At 45.0% G+C, this 18,981-nt stretch overlaps 1 protein-coding gene across 1 annotated transcript in view; it reads right to left on the bottom strand.

Annotated features, from left to right (window-relative positions):
* The window catches only part of SETBP1 (SET binding protein 1), a 323,214-nt gene that overhangs the window by 161,950 nt on the left and 142,283 nt on the right, over positions 1–18,981 (bottom strand). The gene's annotated exons all lie outside the window — the stretch shown is intronic.

Below are 18,981 nucleotides of genomic sequence, written 5' to 3'. Positions count from 1 at the left end.
TATACTTACTGTAGTGCTATATAAATACAAATAGTAATGTAATTTAATTGATCATTTACCAACGCTGTCTGGATCTAGTGAAACCTGCATAGAGCTTACAGGAAATGCCGCCTATGTCACACTTAGTGAAATCCTGGGCTTCCTCTGGGAAGACTGATGGTTGTAAAAACAATCTGCTAAATTTTCATTCTGAATTCTGCTGAGACCGCCAAACTGACTGAAACATGTGTGTACACAGGCAATTGAAAAACAGAGCATTTTGTTTCCTTCTTCAATTTGACCAAATGACACAGTCACAGGGAACCAAGCCAACAAGCTGGGAGCAGTACAAAGAAAAGCCACCTTTTGACAATCCCTGAATATATCTATTGGTGAGACTGCTTCTGTCTTATTAGCAAGCCTGAGCTCATTTCTATAAGCCATTCCTATACAATAGCTTATTGTTAATAATGTTGGCCTTATTAATAATGTTTCCTCATGCTGCTAGGAGGAGGCTACTACAAGGGACAAATCAAGTAATTCATACTAGTCTTACCATAGGCAGTTCCCATCTCACTCTACCAATGACAATCAAGGGATATCTGGATGTATCTTTGTTCTCCTGGCCTACATACTACATTGCACTGAGAGGAAGGATGCTCCAGAGGTTAGTGCACCTATCTGAGACTCTGGGAACCTGTGTGTGTCTGGGAAACTTCTTGTGTGACCTTGGGCAAGTGTCTCTGGGCCTCCTCTATAACTGGGATAATAGCATTACCCTACTGCATGGAGGTGTTGTGAGGATAAATGAATTAAAGATCATGAGGTGCTCAGATACTCCAGTAATGGGGGAGGTGGTGTGTGTGTGTGTGTGTGTGTGTGTGTGTGTGTGTGTGTGTGTGAGATAATCAACTAAGATAGATAGATTGCTCTGCTCTACCGCGGACTATCCCTTAGTTTTTATTACATTGCTTCATTATGGAGGAGCAAATAATTTTCTACCAGTAACCACTGGAAACATTATGGGAGAAGAGAGGAAAGAGAATGAGTGGTTTAATTCCCTTTGAAGAATCCTATACAAGCCACAGTCAGAGACAGGATACTAGACTAAATGTACCACTAATCTACTCTGGTACAACAATTCCTCTGTTGCTACCTGCACCCAGTAAGCACAGTGGGGAGAAATCATCCTACATCTACCACAATCAATGAGTGACATGTATACTAATAGGTATGCGTGCATCAGTATGCATGCATACATGGGTGTATATGGGTCACGGGTGTACCAAGACATCAGCCCTGGAAAACGTACCTTTTGCAATTTACAAGCAAAAATCAGGATGCTAGCAAATAACAACTGTGAAATTTGATGGCTTTGTTTCAACTGTGTAGATCAATATTAACAGCGATACTTATATTTCCAGGGCATACTCAGCCCAACAGAGATATTGATTATTTGGTATGTAGCAGTGCATTGATACTTGATAGCAAACTGAGTCACTGGAACAATAACATAACGCTGTTAACAAGCAATGCTACGTTTCATGTTTCAATGGTTCAACTGTGCTATCCATTCCTTTATGCAAAACTGATCATCTGGAACATGACTAAAGAGAATTGACCTACCTACCTCACAGGGTGATATCAGGATTCATGAGTTAATGTTTGTAAAGTACTTTGAGGATGATAAGGTGTTTTATAAATGCATTAATTAATAATTATAATTGACACAAGTACATTGGGTCAGAAACATTATCACAGAGTCACAGATTTTTAGGCCAGAAGGATCATCTACATGGAGCCTGGACCTGTTCAGGTCTGACAGTTATTAAAGTGTATTCTTATACAACAGCAAACTGGGCCTGATCCTCAAGAACCCTCTGGCCACTTTGTGCTATTCCGACAGCACAATCAGTCATAAACCTAGTAGATCCACTCAGTGCCAGGTCCTGGGAATGGGCTAACATTGGCGCTGCTATGGCATCTCTACACATGAGGATTCCCTGTCAATCCTTCAGTGCTGTAGAGCTGCTAAAGAAATTCCAACATCAACCCTTTTTTTCAGACCCCAGCACAAGGCGAGATGCTAGGGCAAAGGGGATGTAGCCACCTTTGCATCCCCCTTTCCTGACATCCTCCAAGACAAAGCCCAAGATTGGGGCCAATGTTTTCTAAGAATGCCCATGTGTAGCACGTTCAGCATGCTTTGCTGAGATATTTAGATTCTGGCAAAGTGGGAGAGGTTTTCACAGAAGTATGGCTCTGAACAGGGTAACACCCAGACTCATTTCACTGTCAAACAGGATGTATGATGTCAAGTGAGAGACTGGAGATTATGGCTGTCTGAAATCTAAGAATAACTGCAAAGAACCAGATGCTGTAGCTTCATGAATTACAAAGGCATTATGCATAGGCAGCTGTACTTTATAAACAAACCACTATTCTTTTTTTTCCCATACCGCGCTGCAGTCTTCTGCACAGGATTTTACATTTCCAGCATCTGGGACATCCAGTTATAATCAGGAAGGTCATCTTGCTTTGTGTCCTGAGCCAGAAGAGTTACCACATTCTCTTCTTGTGCTACGTTTCAGGAAACATGTGTCCCTGTCATCTGAGAACTTCTTATCTAGTGCTTTCTCAAAGCGAAGTGTGGCTTTTTCCTCGAGTCTCTCCTTTGAGCTATATGGGTGTGCATGTTGGTGGGTTCTTGAAACAACAAATAGCACTGGGGTGGGGAATTTCAGACACAAGCCATGACAATGTGACATTAGCCTCTTGCAGAGATGGAATCTAGCCTACAGCCAAGTCAAAGGTGACCCTATACACACGTCACAGAGGTTCCAGCATTATAAGGCAGTTTGAAGAAGGCAGGGGAAGTGAGTTATACCCTGCATATTCTTCACCACATACACCACAAAGCGTTCTCAGCGGAAGGCTTTCAGAGTTCAGCTTTAGAAGTTGTTACTCTTAGACGGGTGGATGTCAGAGGAACTAGTTTCTCTGAACAGTTTTGCTTACGAAGCTCTGGAGACGCCATCCACGGGCACTGCCTGCTTTGCACCTGGTCAGCCGTTTGCAGAGATGACCTGAATGGAAGAATCCTTGCACATTGGACCACTTTCAGCAGAGCCAGGTTATTTCCATAACAGAGAAAAGGCAGCAGAGTTGTAAAGACTCCCTCCCATCCTTTGCTTTTCCCTATTATACCAGAAAAATGGCGGGGTAGCACACTTTGAAGGGAGAAAACTGAACTAAGCCCGTGTTTCTTTACTACTCCTATCCAAAATCCAACTGCAGCAGTAAAATGGAGCACATGGACTTGCTGTTTCTACCTGTCATCATGGTTCCCCGATCCAGGGACCTGAACTGGCAGGTGGATGGACTAGATGACTTAATATCAGCAGCTCTTTTTCCATCTCTAAATGTCGTATGATCCTATGATCTAGTGCAGAGGCAGGAGGAGTGGGAAGCCCAGCAGGCACCTGATTGAAGAGGCTGGGTGAGATAACAGGAGACAGTCTCCTGCTGTGTATTTCTTCCACCTCCATAACCTTCTCATTTTCAAAGTGTTTCTCATGCTGCTGCCGCGACTGTTCTCTGGGCTGCCCAGTGCATCAGTATCCCCTCTCATGGTGATATCCCTCTGCTAGGACCCCCTCTCCAGCCCCTTCAGGAAAACAGCCAGCTCATTCCAACTCTCCAGTGCACAACATTTTACAAAACTCAATACTCCAGCACTGGACTGCCCAATCACATGTCGGACACTCAATAACCAGTGATGGACTGCACACGCATATCCCAAGTGCACATGACAGCATCAGCGGTGGACTTCGCAAGCATAGGCTGTGCACTTCCACACCAACAGTGGACCAAACCACCAGATTTACAATGCAATGTCAGCAGAGATGCTACCGAAGATCAGGCTTTGGTGAAACCACCTCCGTAAGCTGAACGCTGGCCCACTGACGCAATGATTTTCTCTCAACCAGGCAATGGTGTGAAGGTACATACAGACTGAGGAATGGTCTAGAAGGGAAGGGCGGGAATGCTCATTTACTTAAGTTAAGATTAAAACAAAATACTGGTGAATACACAGAATAATCGTACTAGTTTACACGATGTTGGTGACCAAGATCATTTCAGAAGTTTTTCTCATTCCTAATTTCTCCGATTCTATGCTATGGTAATATTTGGGGGGACAGATGCTTTTGTGATGTACCATCCATAGATTTCTTTCTTTAGCTTTTATATTTATTTTCTGAGATGCTACTGTCATTTAATATTTGCACTACAGAGGTGATGTACAGAGCTAAAGACATGATTGTGTAGCATTAGATTTTGACACTCTAATCTACAATGTTCAGATGCATTAAGCAAACTCAAATGGGTTTGGGTTGCCTGAACCCATATTCTTCATACCCTCCCTGGAATCATTCTTCCAGCCCTATTGATTAGACAGTTTATTATGCCAAAGAAACAGCTATATCATGATTGATATTAATAAGAAGCATCCCATGAACAAGAGGCTATTTCTGTCCTCTTTCCATCTCACACAATCTGTCCCCTAAAGTGGCTCAAGATCTCAACTGATCCAAAGGTGATAAGATGCTACTGTTAAGTGCCTTTCAGTAGAAACCTCTGTGCTCATCCACTGGCATTTTCACACCTTAGAACAGTCAAGGGAAAGGAAAATATATGCCATCAAATCTTAGAATCTATTTGTACATTAGATGACGTCTCTGGTATATGACATTTATCTTCATTCAGAGGGTGACATCTGTTGAATAACTCCGGTTCTCAGTGCATTTAAATAAAACAAAGACAAATCATATCCCTACACAGAATAAATCAAATGCACAGTTGCGAAGAATGCTTGAAATTCTGGCCTCCTCCCTTCATCTCTTTTAGAAAACCTAATTTAAAGCCAGACACTGGCCATCCTCAGCTACTATGGAAATCAATGGGAGATGAGGATATTCAGTACCTCACAGGTTCCTGCCCATAACACAAGACAGATTGAAAGACTTCAGACATTGCTTGTCCAGACAATGATGAAAGGTTGAACTATGAGATCTGTTTAAAAGTTAGCTAGGGGTGTGGAAACCCTGGGGAAAAGGGAATTATTTAGGCCTGGTCTACGCTAGGGGGGGGTGTCGAACTAAGGTATGCAAGTTCAGCTACGCGAATAGCGTAGCTGAACTCGAACTACCTTAGTTCGAAATACTCACCCGTCCAGACGCTGCGGGATCGAAGTCCGTGGCTCCCCCGTCGACTCCGCCACCGCCGTTCGCGGCGGTGGAGTTCCGGAGTCAACGGGAGCGCGTTCGGAGTTCGAACTATCGCGTCTAGATTAGACGCGATAGTTCGAACTCCGAGAAGTCGAACTCTACGCGTCGACCCGGCAGGTAAGTATAGACCTACCCTTAGGGTGTAACTACCAGTAATGGGATGAAAACGGACAAAGAAAAACGTGGCTGAATTTTCCAAAAGGGAGATTTACTTAACTATGGAATGTGTCTCCAGTGGGGAGTGGGAGAAGTCCCATGGCTGGATCATTTACAACAGCATAGTGCTGGATAAAGCAATGGCGATTTCATTGTAGCAAATAAGCCAGAGCTGCTCAAGCTTGATGATGATTTAACGGGCATCTTCTGTACCTCATTCCTATGATTTATGGATTTGTCCAAGGCTGCACTTCCCATCACTTCTGATCATTCAAGTGGTTGTCACAAGCTAATTAAAATAATCATCATCACTCTTTGCACTGTATGCCCTTCCCTCTCCAGAAAGAAGCACATACACCAGGACAAACAGATGTGTCATACCTTTATCCATGACTGGCAACAATTTTGCTGCTGTTGACACTTTCAAAGCTGGGAGCCATCAACGATTAGCAGAGAAATCAGAACTATTTCCCCTAAGAAGCAGCGCTGGTAACAGGCTTCAGGAAAAATCCTCCTAAATGCAAGTGATAAGCGTAGACTGTGCGAAGGCTGACAGGTCCGATTATAGTTATCACTATGAGGGGGCTAGAACTCACCTCCCTTCTGAAAGACAGCGACAGTTCCTGGAAGGGAATGTGCAAGTGAATCATCATAAACAACATCAGATTGTGTGGAACGGATTTTCACTGGGAAACAAAAGAAGGACCCGATTTGGGAAAACACTTCAGCATTCACTAAAAAGTCCAACTCTATTCAAGCAGCACTAAACCAAACCCGTAAGTCCCATTGACTTCAAGAGTGATATGTCTTGGAGTAATGGGATCGAGTTAGGCACTTCAATGAGATTTAAGCATATACTTAAGTATGCAATAAGGATGCTTTCCTGAATCAAGGCCGGAGAGAAGGTATCAATATACATTTTTGGTGCACAAAATATAGTAACTGGAGAACATTAGAAGGTATGTGGTCAGCTCAGATAAAGCTCTCCAACTCAGAAGCTTCTCATAGAGGTGGTCATGACTCCAAACCTCCAGATCTGAATAATCCCAAACATAGCGGTTCAGACTTCTCTCTAGTTTATCCAAACATCCATGACTGGAATCTCATTAAACTTGGTTTCTTAGTGAGGTTTTCAGGCCTCCCAGATTTTGCCCAGGTCACAATTACCATGAGATCACCCTTTCTAATTGTCTTACTCAAGTTCTTATACCACACTCATCACAATGTTTTAATAATAAATGGAGATATACTTATCTCATAGAACCAGAAGGGACCCTGAAAGGTCATTGAGTCCAGCCCCCTGCCTTCACTAGCAGGACCAAGTACTGATTTTGCCCCAGATTCCTAAGTTGCCCCCTCAAGGATTGAACTCATAACCCTGGGTTTAGCAGGCCAATGCTCAAATGACTGAGCTACCCCTCCCTGCAAAAATAGAATAGCAGGGTTGGAAAGGATCTCAGGAGGTCATCTAGTCCAACCCTCTGCTCAAAGCAGGACCAATCCCCAGACAGATTTTTGTCCCAAATCCCTAAAGAGCTCCCTCAGGAATTGAAATCACAACCCTAGGTTTAGCAGGCCAATGCTCAAACCACTGAGCTAACCCTCCCTCCTAAACGTTTTCTGACTGTCTCTGTATTTTGGCATTTCCATTTCCATCAGAAACCAGGAAGTAGAGGTTCATGCAAGCGGGAATATGATTAGCACTACACTGAACTGCTCTTTTTAAACAAGAAACCAAAGATGGTGTGTGTCAAGTGGGACTGCTCTACATAGGTGAGGAAGATGAGGGACTTAGAGCAGAGGAGGGTTCTGGGAGCTTGAATTGCATTATCTCTTAATGGAGTCTATGAAAATAAGTTGTGTAAAGAGACATAAGTAAAGTTGATGGGCAAATGCCTATACAAGGCCCTTTCTTTCTACAGGATCATAGTGTTGAGGAATGGGAAACATATATTATCTATGTATGTATGTATGCGACTCCAATAGAGGCTGTTCTAAAAAACAAAAATCTCAGGGGTGTGCACTGAAAAGAAGCCTGTTTAGCATGATACCTTTGGAATCCAGACTGGCAGGAAAGGGTTTTCCCATCCCTTCGAGATTTAAAAAAAAAAAATCCCATTCCAAAATGGGACAAAAAGTCAAAATCTCAAAATAAATTTGCAAACAGAACATTTGGACCAAAAAATTCTAGATCAGGTAAATCAAAATGTTGTTTAGATAATTATAAAATATTTCATTTTGTTTTCAAACTTTGTTGTTTTTTTTAACCTAAAATTAAGAAAGTAACAATTTAAACATACTTAATTTCAAAACAAAAGTTTGTTTTGATGCAAAAACATAACTTTTTCATTTCAAAGATTTCAAAACAGGCATTTCAACAGTTTTCTGAACTATTTTTCAAAAAAAAAATCAAAGTGGAAAATTTGTTGAAACCAGCCCTTTCCAGCAAAAAAAAGTTTCACTTTTGATGAAATCGACATTTTTCATCAAAAAAACATCTCTTTTGCTTAGCTAGAGATATCCTGACTTCTTGTTATATGCAGTCTAAACTGTGCCTTTAATGATTGACCATAGGATTTCAATAATGGATTTGTAGGGGAGAGAAAGAGGATGAACACCTGAAAAGGTATAATTCCCATTTCATAGATTCTAGGACTGGAAGGGACCTTGAGAGGTCATCGAGTCCAGTCCCCTGCCCTCATGGCAGGACCAAATACTGTCTAGACCATCCCAGATAGGACATTTATTTCTTACCTTATTTATAGATTTAGTCACTAGATTCTCTGTGTGAGAAATTCAGACTCTCTCTTCCCAAATTCTCCTTCTAACTCCCTGGTATTTTCCAGAGCATTTAAATGAACACAGTTGCAAAATGGTCATAGGCACGTGCAGCTTTGTGCTGCCTTTTTCTGTTTCATTTGCTCTTCTCTCTAGCCACCATTTCCCATCAGCCAGGCTCTCACCAGCTCACCGTACCCTCCACATTTTGGCGTGATGTGTCCCTCAGAAACATTCACCTGGGTTCCTTTTATTTTTGGAAGTATCCATAAGCTTCTGCTCAGTTCCTTTGGCTAGGAGTTTCTTTTCCAAAGCACCATATACAGGCATAGCGGCAAACAACGAGTCGTCATGGTCTCCCTCGGCAGTCACGTTGGCTGTTCGGCACCACAAAGGTTTATAGGTACCAGACAGCAAGGAGTTTCTGTCATGGATTCCTGTGGCAACCCCTTTCGGAAAGGCGTGAGGTGAGGAGGAAGATGTTGCGTGATGCCAAGCGGTCTGTTTTGTTTAAGAGTTAAAGCAGGGATCCTTGTAGCCAACAATTACAACATTGCCAAACCATTTAAAAAAAGGATAAGTGGCAGTGATTCAACATTGAGACTGTGGCAAACCCGCTGTCCCCTTTGCTTCATCACCTCAAGGAAGAACACCGTCTCTCTCATTCTTGTTCCTTCTCTGTTTTTCAAGCCTTCCACTCACCAGTGTGAAATATTTTACATTTTCACCTGTGGTAACACAGATCGCAGAATGTTTTCTTTTCCTTGCTTTTTGCTGGCTTTGCCTAAGGCGTCCTTTTAAGCAGAAGCCTGTGAAAGATAATAGGTGGCCCTATTCTCCATAACTGGAATCAGCAACAAATCAACCATCTGCCACTACAGGGGGCTGAGATTAACCCAGCCACTGGACCGTGACTGCAAAGCATTTGCACATTTAGATTACAGAAATCTGAATCTACCAATCCAAAAAAAAAAAAAAAAAGGGGGTGGGGGGGGAGATAACCCTCCAACCCTCTTATGGGTTAACCCTTCCAGAGACAGGTCACGTCACCACAGCTCCAAACGTGTGGCATTTCTCATTACAAAAGAGCTAAACAGGAGAATGTAATGAAGGGACCAAGATGAATTTCATTAATTATCGTGTGTCAGGGAAATATGCTGAGAGCTGCCCACTCAGTACAAGGATGCACAGAGCAAAGGAAAGCAGAGACGCTAGAGACAGCAACTGTACTGCAGGGCTTGTGGGACTAGGTAATTATGGACAAGCTGCCCAAATGGCTCACTTGCCCAGCCCGGCAACTGCAGAAGAAACTTTTTTGCCCATGACTGGATGTCTTGTCATTGTCTGGAACCAAAGCACTGTACTCTGTGCATTGCAGAGTTTATAAAAAGGAACAACAAACAAGACAAGATTTGTAGTTTGTAATATTAAAGCTCTGGGCAGGTCATGTAACCACTTCATGCCTCAGTTTACCCTTCTGTACAAGATGCAGCTTAATACTCACTTCACTTGACCCACAGGGATGTTGCCAGTCTTCTTTAATGTTTGCAGGTCCCTTTGAGAGCCTTGCTATACAAGTGTAAAGTTGTATTTTTTGGTCCAAGGAAATGTGGGGCTATTTAAAATGCCAGAAAATAGAGGTGGAGGTGAGGTGTGAGATAAAGGGAAGCATGTGCAGGCTGTGCAAGATTCTGCCTTGCTCTGTGCAGGTGCGTGAAGGAAGTAGAGAATCTGCAAAGTGCCCCCATGTCCTTTGAACCCTTGTGCAGGAATTGGAAACGATCCGACTCCTGGCATTCAGGGCATAAGGCTGTTCCAGGTTGGCACTAAAGAGGACAGAAAGTCGAGTGGTAAGAGAGGTGGTTCTACAAAGAGGAACGTGCACAGCAGCCATCCTGCAGTAGTCCCCCCAGCTTCCCAGAGAAGGCATCTGGGAGATTTAGCGGGAGCCTCCACCCTGCCCCTTAGTGAGGACTGGCACTGAAAATCACAAGTGGGCCCATCAATTCCAGGAACGAAACTGCTAGATTGTGAAGCAAAAAAACCCTACTTTTCTGCTGAGTCTGGTAAGAAAGGATGGGTTTTCGTAGGGGGATATGGGGACATGTGGGCAGAATCAAACTACTTGGCCAGTCCTATTGCTGGCATTCTGAATACTCTTCTGGTCATGTGGCCAGGGATGAGGTGTGTGAGACAATGGAGCTGGGGCAGCACCATAAAGGGGCACTGTATGCCCTTCTATATAACAAATATTTCCATGAGGCTTTGTCAGAGGTGATTAGTGCTCCCTGAATAGAACAAACCCAGTCCCAACCCTCCACGAGAACTGAAGAATTTTGGACGTAGGGTGTGATGTGTGGAACTGTAAAAAGGTCAGGTTTCAGGATGGACTTAGTTTAATGTGGCATCAAGAGCTCAGGAATGCAAACTGGAGCAGACTTCTAGCTTGCCGTCCCTAGGGTCCCACCATAGAACAGTGGCCTCTCAGATTCTATTAGCAGCAGCATGGCCAGCAGATCGAGGGAAGTGATTATTCCCCTCTATTCAGCACTGGTGTGGCCACATCTGGAGTATTGGATCCAGTTTTGGTCCCTCCACTACAGAAGGGATGTGGACAAATTGGAGAGAGTCCAGTGGAGGGCAATGAAAATGATTAGAGGGCTGGGGCACATGACTTATGAGAAGAGGCTGAGGGAACTGGGGTTATTTAGTCTGCAGAAGAGAAGAGTGAGGGGGGATTTGATAACAGCCTTCAACTACCTGAAAGGGGGTTCCAAAGAGGATGGAGCTCGGCTGTTCTCAGTGGTGGCAGATGACAGAACAAGGAGTAATGGTCTCAAGCTGCAGTGGGGGAGGTCTAGGTTGGATATTCAGAAACACTATTTCACTAGGAGGGCGGTGAAGCACTGGAATGGGTTACCTAGGGAGGTGGTGGAATCTCCTTCCTTAGAGATTTTTAAGGTCAGGCTTGACAAAGCCCTGTCTGGGATGATTTAGTTGGGGATTGGTCCTGCTTTGAGCAGGGGGTTGGACTAGATGACCTCCTGAGGTCTCTTCCAATCCTAATATTCTATGATTCTATGATTCTCAGTTAAGATCTTCTCCCTACAACTCTGTCTGCCTACTGCATCACCTATTGCTTACAAAACCCAATCTGGAACTGTGTCCCAATCCAGAGCCATACTTTGCTTGTTTCCCCCTTAACTCGATGTATGGCCACACTAAAACTCCAGATCCAGACCTCAGGATGATCCAGATCTGGCCAGCATCCTTTTACTCAGCTTTGAATGTCACGCCTTTCAGATGCATCTGTGCCATTCACAACCTTAAAAACAGCAACAACCAAAAAAATCACCAGCTTGGCATCATCCTCGTTCTTTTGTCCCTCCATAAAAGAGAGGGAAATTTTAAAACAAAAACAAAAAAAAACTACAAAAAACCTAAAACACGGTTGAATATTTGTTCAGACAAAAAACATGGAATAAAATAAAAATGTAAAACAGCTCCTGAGAATTGACCAGCCCTGCATGTTACTGTCAGTTTCATCCTGGAGTGATTTTTTTACAGGCAGGCTTTAAAAGGAAGGAATTTTGCAGCAGAAACACTGACGCCACAGTAACCAGACGCTCAGCCGTGGACAGCGTAAGCAAAACACACTGCCTGCAAGTTGACTCGTCCCTTAGCAAATGAGAAGTGAAGGGGAACACTGATGCAGGCAGCCCTACACCTTGCAGAGACTGCTGTGTCCTACAAGTAACCTTGCATCATGATACATAGCAGGGAGGTGGAGGGAGGAGGAGGAGGAGTGGCAACAGGAAAACAACCAGAAAACTCCCAGTGAATCAACCTTTCTTCTCCCCCAGAGAAAAGAAAAACGAGGCTGACAGATTTGCAGACAGGTGAGGATCAAGGTACAATTCCCCCCCTTCACCGCAGAAAGTCTCTTTTTACCTGTTTCCAATCCTTTTATAAACAATCTTTATAACACAGATGATCCAGCCTTGAAACCCGCTAGCAGCTCGGTGTTTCTGTCAGTCATTCCAATATTACTACCAGCCACCGTGGGTATGACCGCAGTGGGCATATAGGACTAGAATCATTAGGCAGAGGAAAGGCAAAGCAAAGTGAAAAAAGAAACCTCAGCCGACTTCACCCCCCGGGGAGATCAAGCTTTGAAAGAAGCTCTAGCTGTGTAAAATATAAGTTGGGGGTGGGTGGGCAAGGGGGAGGGAAATTAAAGGAGTCGGGATGATCTTTGGATTTCAATCAGCCTAAATATCTCCGGGCGGGGAAAGGAGGTGGCGAATTACATTTAAAAGGCAAAGGAGAAGCAGGAGTGGAGAGGAAATTCTTTAATCTGGCTGGTGAACCCCAGCAGCATTTGCAGCCCTACGTCCATAGCCATTCTCATTCCTGGCACGTTTCGCTGCTCTCCAGAACAGGCCTGATTCAAAATATTAGTGCGGCACAGAATTCCATTTTCGAGTTGCTGCAGCTCCTTCTTGGCACAGGTTCAGCTTTTTGTCTTTTCTTCTCCTCCAAGCACGGAGCAGAGGGCGGGGGGTGGGGGGTCTCTCTCTTTGCTTCAATACCATGGACGTGATCCTGCTCTTCCTCCTCACACACATCCTTCCCCCTCCCTCGTTTCCCCCCCAACTACCAGCAAAAACCACACAGCAAGCATAAATCTATTCCCACCTCCACAGCAGCCAGTCGAGAGCCTCCTTTCCATCGCTCTATCTTTTCAACCATCTTTTGTACTCCTCTAAATTTTTCCAACCAAGCGTTACAACCTTCTACTTCCCCCCCGCCCACAAAAAAAACAAACCAAAACCCAACCCTCCCACCCTCTCCCCTACACAAAAAGCGTGCCATGCTTGCCAATGCCCTGGCATCTCCACACACAGAGGGTAACTGCTGCTTCTGCGTAATTCCACACTACCACCGGCAGATCAAATTCAGCTCACATATGTGCCAGTGAATGCGGCGTGTGCATGTGAACTGCGGCGAACACGGATGTGCCAAGGTGCTTGTGTGCGTCAACACACACACACACACACACACAGTGACAGGACCTATACTATTGCAATCCCATGATTTCTTTAAACAAGGGCTTCCCATGACGCCCGCGCTTGGCAACTGAAATTCCCTTTCATGCCTGCAGGTCGAGACAAAAAAAAAAAAAGGAACAAAAACAACCTCCACCCCTCCAAAATTAAACAAAGATGGCACAGAGAGCTTCATCCAACTTCTCCTCAGTCTCGTCTGCTGGAACTGGCAACCAGCCTCCTATTCAAGTCTGGCACCAGGTTTGTTTTTTTTTTCTTCCTTTTATTTCCCTCCCCTTTTTTCCATTTTTTTTTGCCTCTTACCTTGTCCACAGGAGGAGGCCCCTCCCAAACCCGCCCACCAATCCAAAGCAGCACGTGTGGAAACTGCAGAACCTCTGGCAAAGGGAGCAAAGCATGATGTAGCAGTCAACGGACCAAAAGGAAAAACAGCACCACCACATATAGACACACAACATATGTACGCTCTCCCCTTGCAGAGAGAGAGAGAGATGCACAGAAAGCAGACAGCGTTACCCCTTGTGCGCATGCCAAGAGATGAACTCTTCAGCCCCCATAACGAGGGAGGGAGGAAAGGGTGTGTGGAAGGGTGGGGAGAGAAAAGACTGAGGCGGAACGTGTATTCACCACATGAAAGGGCCCAAGAGATCCAACTTTCAGCGAGCAACATGACTCCAATTAAACCACAGACTGCAATGCTGAAGTTTGAATGAAGGAGATAAAGTGGAGCTAACCACGCCCTTCCTGTTGCTTGGAGGAAATATGTATCGACAGAAATGATGCCAGGGAGGGTGGTGAGAGGGCAAACCCACCTGGGATTTCAGAACCATGAACGTTTCAGAGATGCTAACCTAACCGAAAATCAAGGTGGCTGAAGGAACGCCAGGTTGGGCTAGTGGTGCAGGGCAGGGCAAGTTGGATGCAGAATAATAGGGTTTTTAAAAATCTGTGGGTGCTGGGTAGCCACAGGCATTCTGCTTTCATTTGCACCAGTGCAAAGCGGAGCAACTCCCCGGACATCAACAGAGTTGAGGGGTGTAAAACTGATACGAATGAGATCTGTACCAGGCCAGCTGAGTCAGCTCCTACCAGCGGCGAGTCCCCTGAGTGAACATGTGAGCACAAGAGAGCAAGTCAGCTTTTTTAAGAGCTTCCTGCTGCGTGGAAGTGTCCTAGAGCTGAAGCGGGATAGGTTAGGGAAAGACAGACTCACAGTGTGCTCTGGGTGGTACAGACAAAACATCAGTGTCCTGAAGCAGCTGCCTAATATGTATCTTGGCAAAATCTCGTCTGGGCTGCATGAAACAGAATTACAGGTTGCGATCGTAAAGCTGTCAGTGGACAGACTCTTGCTTCCCTGTTCACTTTGGCCCAATTGTATAATGCAATAGGAAACTGGAGCGCAGGATGACACCCTGTTTCATGTCTGCCAGAAGCCACATGTAGAAGTTGATCTCTCATTCGTTGCCAGCAGTTGTGCCTGCCAGCTGTTAGCCAGACACCAAAGAGGACTTAAAATAAGATGACTCCCCCAGTGATTGGACTCACTAAGAGGGGATGGGTGTATCTTGCAAATCAAGCCTTGAACCCCGGGCCTTGTGGTGCAGAGGCAGCAGCCCTACAAAGTGAGCCAAAAGAGATCCTCCACTGTCTGTATCAGGGGTTGGCAACCTCTGTCACGTGGCTCGCCAGGGCAAGCACCCTGGCGGGCCGGGACAGTTTGTTTACCTGCCGCGTCGGGGGCGGCAGGAAGCAGAGCAGGCGAGGGATGTGCTGGCTGCGGCTTCCCGCCACCACCATTGGCCTGGGACGGCGAACCACGGCCAGTGGGAGCCGCGGTCCGCCGACGCGGTAGGTAAACAAACTGGCCCGGCCCGCCAGGGTGCTTACCCTGGCGAGCCACGTGCCAGAGGTTGCCGACCCCTGGTCTATATCATGAGGCATTCTGTTAACCTTGTCTCAGCTGGAAGCTGAGCTGCCTGCATATTTTACTCCTTGAGCTCTCTCCAAGGTGTTACTACAAGGCGACCCATGCTGGAAGGTGCTGTCGATGCTAGAGGTTCATAATTAGGCAGGAGCGATATGCAGGTGCGATGACAGAACATGCATATTTTGCATCTGAGCCTAATCATTTTCCGAGCCACCTTGCACAAGAATATCATCCACTGCTGATAACTGTCCGTCCCACGGCACTTTGCTTCCTCCACATGGCTCTAACGACTCCCTGATTAACCATCACACATCTGAAGAAACCAGTAGACCCCTCTCCTCTCCGATGATTTAATTGTCTCCTGTTCAACAGATGTATGCCTGGCTCACCTTTCGCCCATCCTGTATCATCTGGCAAGGCAGACTATTTCCCGCCCAGTATGTCTACTGCTCACCAAGACCTGGAAAGCCAGTCATGGGTCCCTGCACAGCACTGGCTCCTGCCCCTAGGTTAACTGCATTTCAGTGAAGCGATTCCTCGATAGAAGGTGCTTTCAGAACCTTCAGGTTGAAAGGAACTATAAATAAAAGATATTACAGACTAACAAGTTCTCAGCTGCAAGCTGTAGCAGGGAAGAATATTTTAGCATCCTCTTTCTAAGTACATTAACTCTTGGCAGAAATAGTCAGTAAACTCCATAGATCTTGCAGTTTCACATAGCACATTGAGTCCACCCTCTTACCTCTCACTTCACTAACTGTGAAATCTGCCCCGGCCCTGACAATTTCCATACCCCGTGTTATCGGCAGTGCATGTAGCATCTAAACATCATGCTGTGTTAGGGCTGCGTCCATCAGCATGACTATGCAGCGATCTTTTTCAGGGAGAAATTTGGTGCTTTTACCAGTGCCCAACAGATCAGTGCCTAAGAGTTCACTGGGGAGTTTCTGAGGTTTCCTTTTCCCAGAGCGAGCGAGCACTTTGTATTAATCTGGCTCGCTTTAGTGCAGTGACCCAGCTCTGTGCTCTGCTGTTGAAAGTTCAGGTCCCAGCTGCAGGCCAAACTCTTGCTGGCACGGTGTTGATTTTCTTTTGCCAATGCCATGAGGGTAGGAGGCTTATTTTTTTTCCAGTTGAAAGAAAAAGGAGCCCCATAAGACACAGAAAATTTGGTGTGGAAAAGTGGGATTAGAATGATCTTGCTGATAGGTTCCAATCCAGAAATGCAAGGACTGCAGGCATTAGACACCTAAGGTGGGTAGCACATTGTTTTTTGTTGTCATTTTCCTGCCCATGACATAGACTTGCCAAGAGGTCTTGGAGAACCAAAGGAGTGCCTCTCTCTTTCGGATGCCTCAGAGGACTTGTGTGTGTATGTGCATAAGAACCTAGGGAGAAAGGCACACAAGGAAATGACTATTAGTGATGGGGGAAACTACAAAAGGTTCAGTGGTTTGTTTTGGATAGGTCGCCTCTCCAGAGAAATGCTTATCTAAAACTCAGTCTTCAGAACTGGGCTGGAAATATTTTAAGACCTGCTTTCTTGCATGATTTCCAGTATCTCTGGCTACTGCTCATGCCAAAAATACCACAAGAACACGTTTTCTTACAGTGTTTTGGCTCTACTACTTCTGCTCCCAGCTGCAACCAAAAATTGCAAGGGCTTTGGCTTAAGGTTTGAGCATATGCTTATTTGATCCCCAGCTCTGACCACTGCATGCATGAGGGAAATCTTAACCAGGAAAAAAAGGGGGAACCCACTAAAAATGTGCATTGGAATAAGCAGGCCCACAAATCAGATTGATCAAAGCCTTCAAGCCCTTTCGTTAACTGGGATATGTATTTATGAGCTGGCTGTTATTATCATATATAACATGCAAGCTTACAGAGCCCCTACTTCAGATTAGCCGTGGGTGTTTATTACCCCAAGGAAGATATTCAGTCAATAAACCAAATAAGTGCTTTGAAGAGAAATTGTTTCTTTGAAACTGATCAGATCTGCAGTGTGTGTGTGAGTGTGTGTGAGAGAGAGAGAGAGAGAGACTTCAACCAAAATTGGCTTGTGTTCTTCTACCAGAATTTCACTGAGGTGGAATAGCCTGCAGGTGCTCCCATGTGAGGAGTGTTGTGTGTCTCGAGTTTGTCTGTAAGCCTCCCTGGAACATCAAGGTACTCAACTCTGGGGGCGTGATTCTTACCTCACACTGGATTTACATCAGTGTAGCCTTACTGGGAATCAGTGGAGTTACTCCTGATTTACACTTGCTTGAGATCAGACTCTTGCCCAGGTTACTTTAAGGATGTCTGAAGCCTGCAGCAGAGGCCATGCCTCAAAGCCTTTATAAAACAAAGGGTCTTAATTGGCTTCCCCAACCACACATTGCACAACCTGCACTGGAGCAAGAGTAATTGTGTTCTAAAGGCTTTCATTGCACATACCGGAAAGAAATGGATGCTCTTTATTGATACGGAAATGCCTAAGAGGTGTTCTCCCTTGTCTGTGCCACTTAATTTCTTTCTCCCTCTGTTACTATTTATTATTTAGCTGTGGTACTGAGGTCAGCAAAGTGGTTTAGGAAAAAGGAGTTGGGCCCTTAGCTGGTATAGATCAGTGAAGCTCCACTGAAGTTAATGAGGATCCGGCCTGAAGATTATATGAAAGACAAGACAAGCCTGCAATCCTGAAAACATCAGCTGTATGTGGTCAGCTGTACTCACAGGAGTCATCCCATTGAAGCTGATAGTCTTACTTGTGTGCTTAAAATTAAGCACATGCATAAATGTTTGCGGGATTTGGTGTTGAAGCCATACGCAGCCCGATGCTCCTCTTACACTTGTGTACATCGGTGGAACTCCATTGCACATTGGGTGCTGAGGGTATTTTTTTTTAAATCTGGCCCTAAAACATCACCGTCACCCTAAACATCTGAAAACCTGGCTGTTATTTAGCTGCCTAAGTGGGAGCAGAGGGGTTTTGAAAATCCAGACTGATTGTGGGTGAAGAGTATGTGAAAATTTTGCCTTGTGCTCTTTTGAAAATCTGGCCCGGTCAATCCAGTTATTACACCATTCTCTGGCTATGACTAGCATATGGAACAATATTTCCAGGCAGGAAATGTTGAAGAGGAATTGAGGCTCCATTCATTTGTGCTATTTGCCATTCTCCTGAGATCATATTCTACAACTACAGTTTAGCTAAACACTTCACAGGTGCACAGCTTATATGCCAAAATGGACTGTAAATCAGTCCAGGGGAGGAAAGGTTGTAATAATGCTTGTTTGTAGAAGCAGCCATTGAAAAAGAATGTCAGCCCAGTTCATTTTACGGGTCTGATGTATCCTTGCTCGCACAGCACCTGAGGGATTGGGTCCAGACTCCGAAACCTAAGGAGCAACCAGTGGTTCGCCAGAGATTACACAGGGGATGAACTCGTTTCTGATCTCCATTATTGGTTTTCACAAATAGGAATTCTCATATCCCTTTGGACAGATGGCTGGGCCTATTACTTCTTACGTTGGATTTCCCGTTGAGGCTGAAAGCAAATCCACATTCAAGCTGAAGGTAAACAACCTTCCAATTCAAAAGGCATTAATTCTAACGGCCAAAGCATTTGGTGTGGACGTTGCAGATGTCAAATAGTTTCCCACCGCACCAAGCCTCGCCACAGAGCTAAGTTACACATTGTAAACGTCCACCCAGCCCTAACAACTTCTCCTATGTGAAAGTCTCTCTCCCTGGCAGAGTTTTAGGGCCAGATCCTCCGCTCGTGTAAATCAATGC

The sequence above is a fragment of the Mauremys mutica genome, chromosome 6 (genome assembly GCF_020497125.1).
Source record: "Mauremys mutica isolate MM-2020 ecotype Southern chromosome 6, ASM2049712v1, whole genome shotgun sequence".
NCBI classification, from domain to species: Eukaryota; Metazoa; Chordata; order Testudines; family Geoemydidae; genus Mauremys; species Mauremys mutica.
The sequence above is the reverse complement of the archived record's forward strand: the minus strand, read 5'-3'. Positions and strand labels throughout refer to the sequence as shown.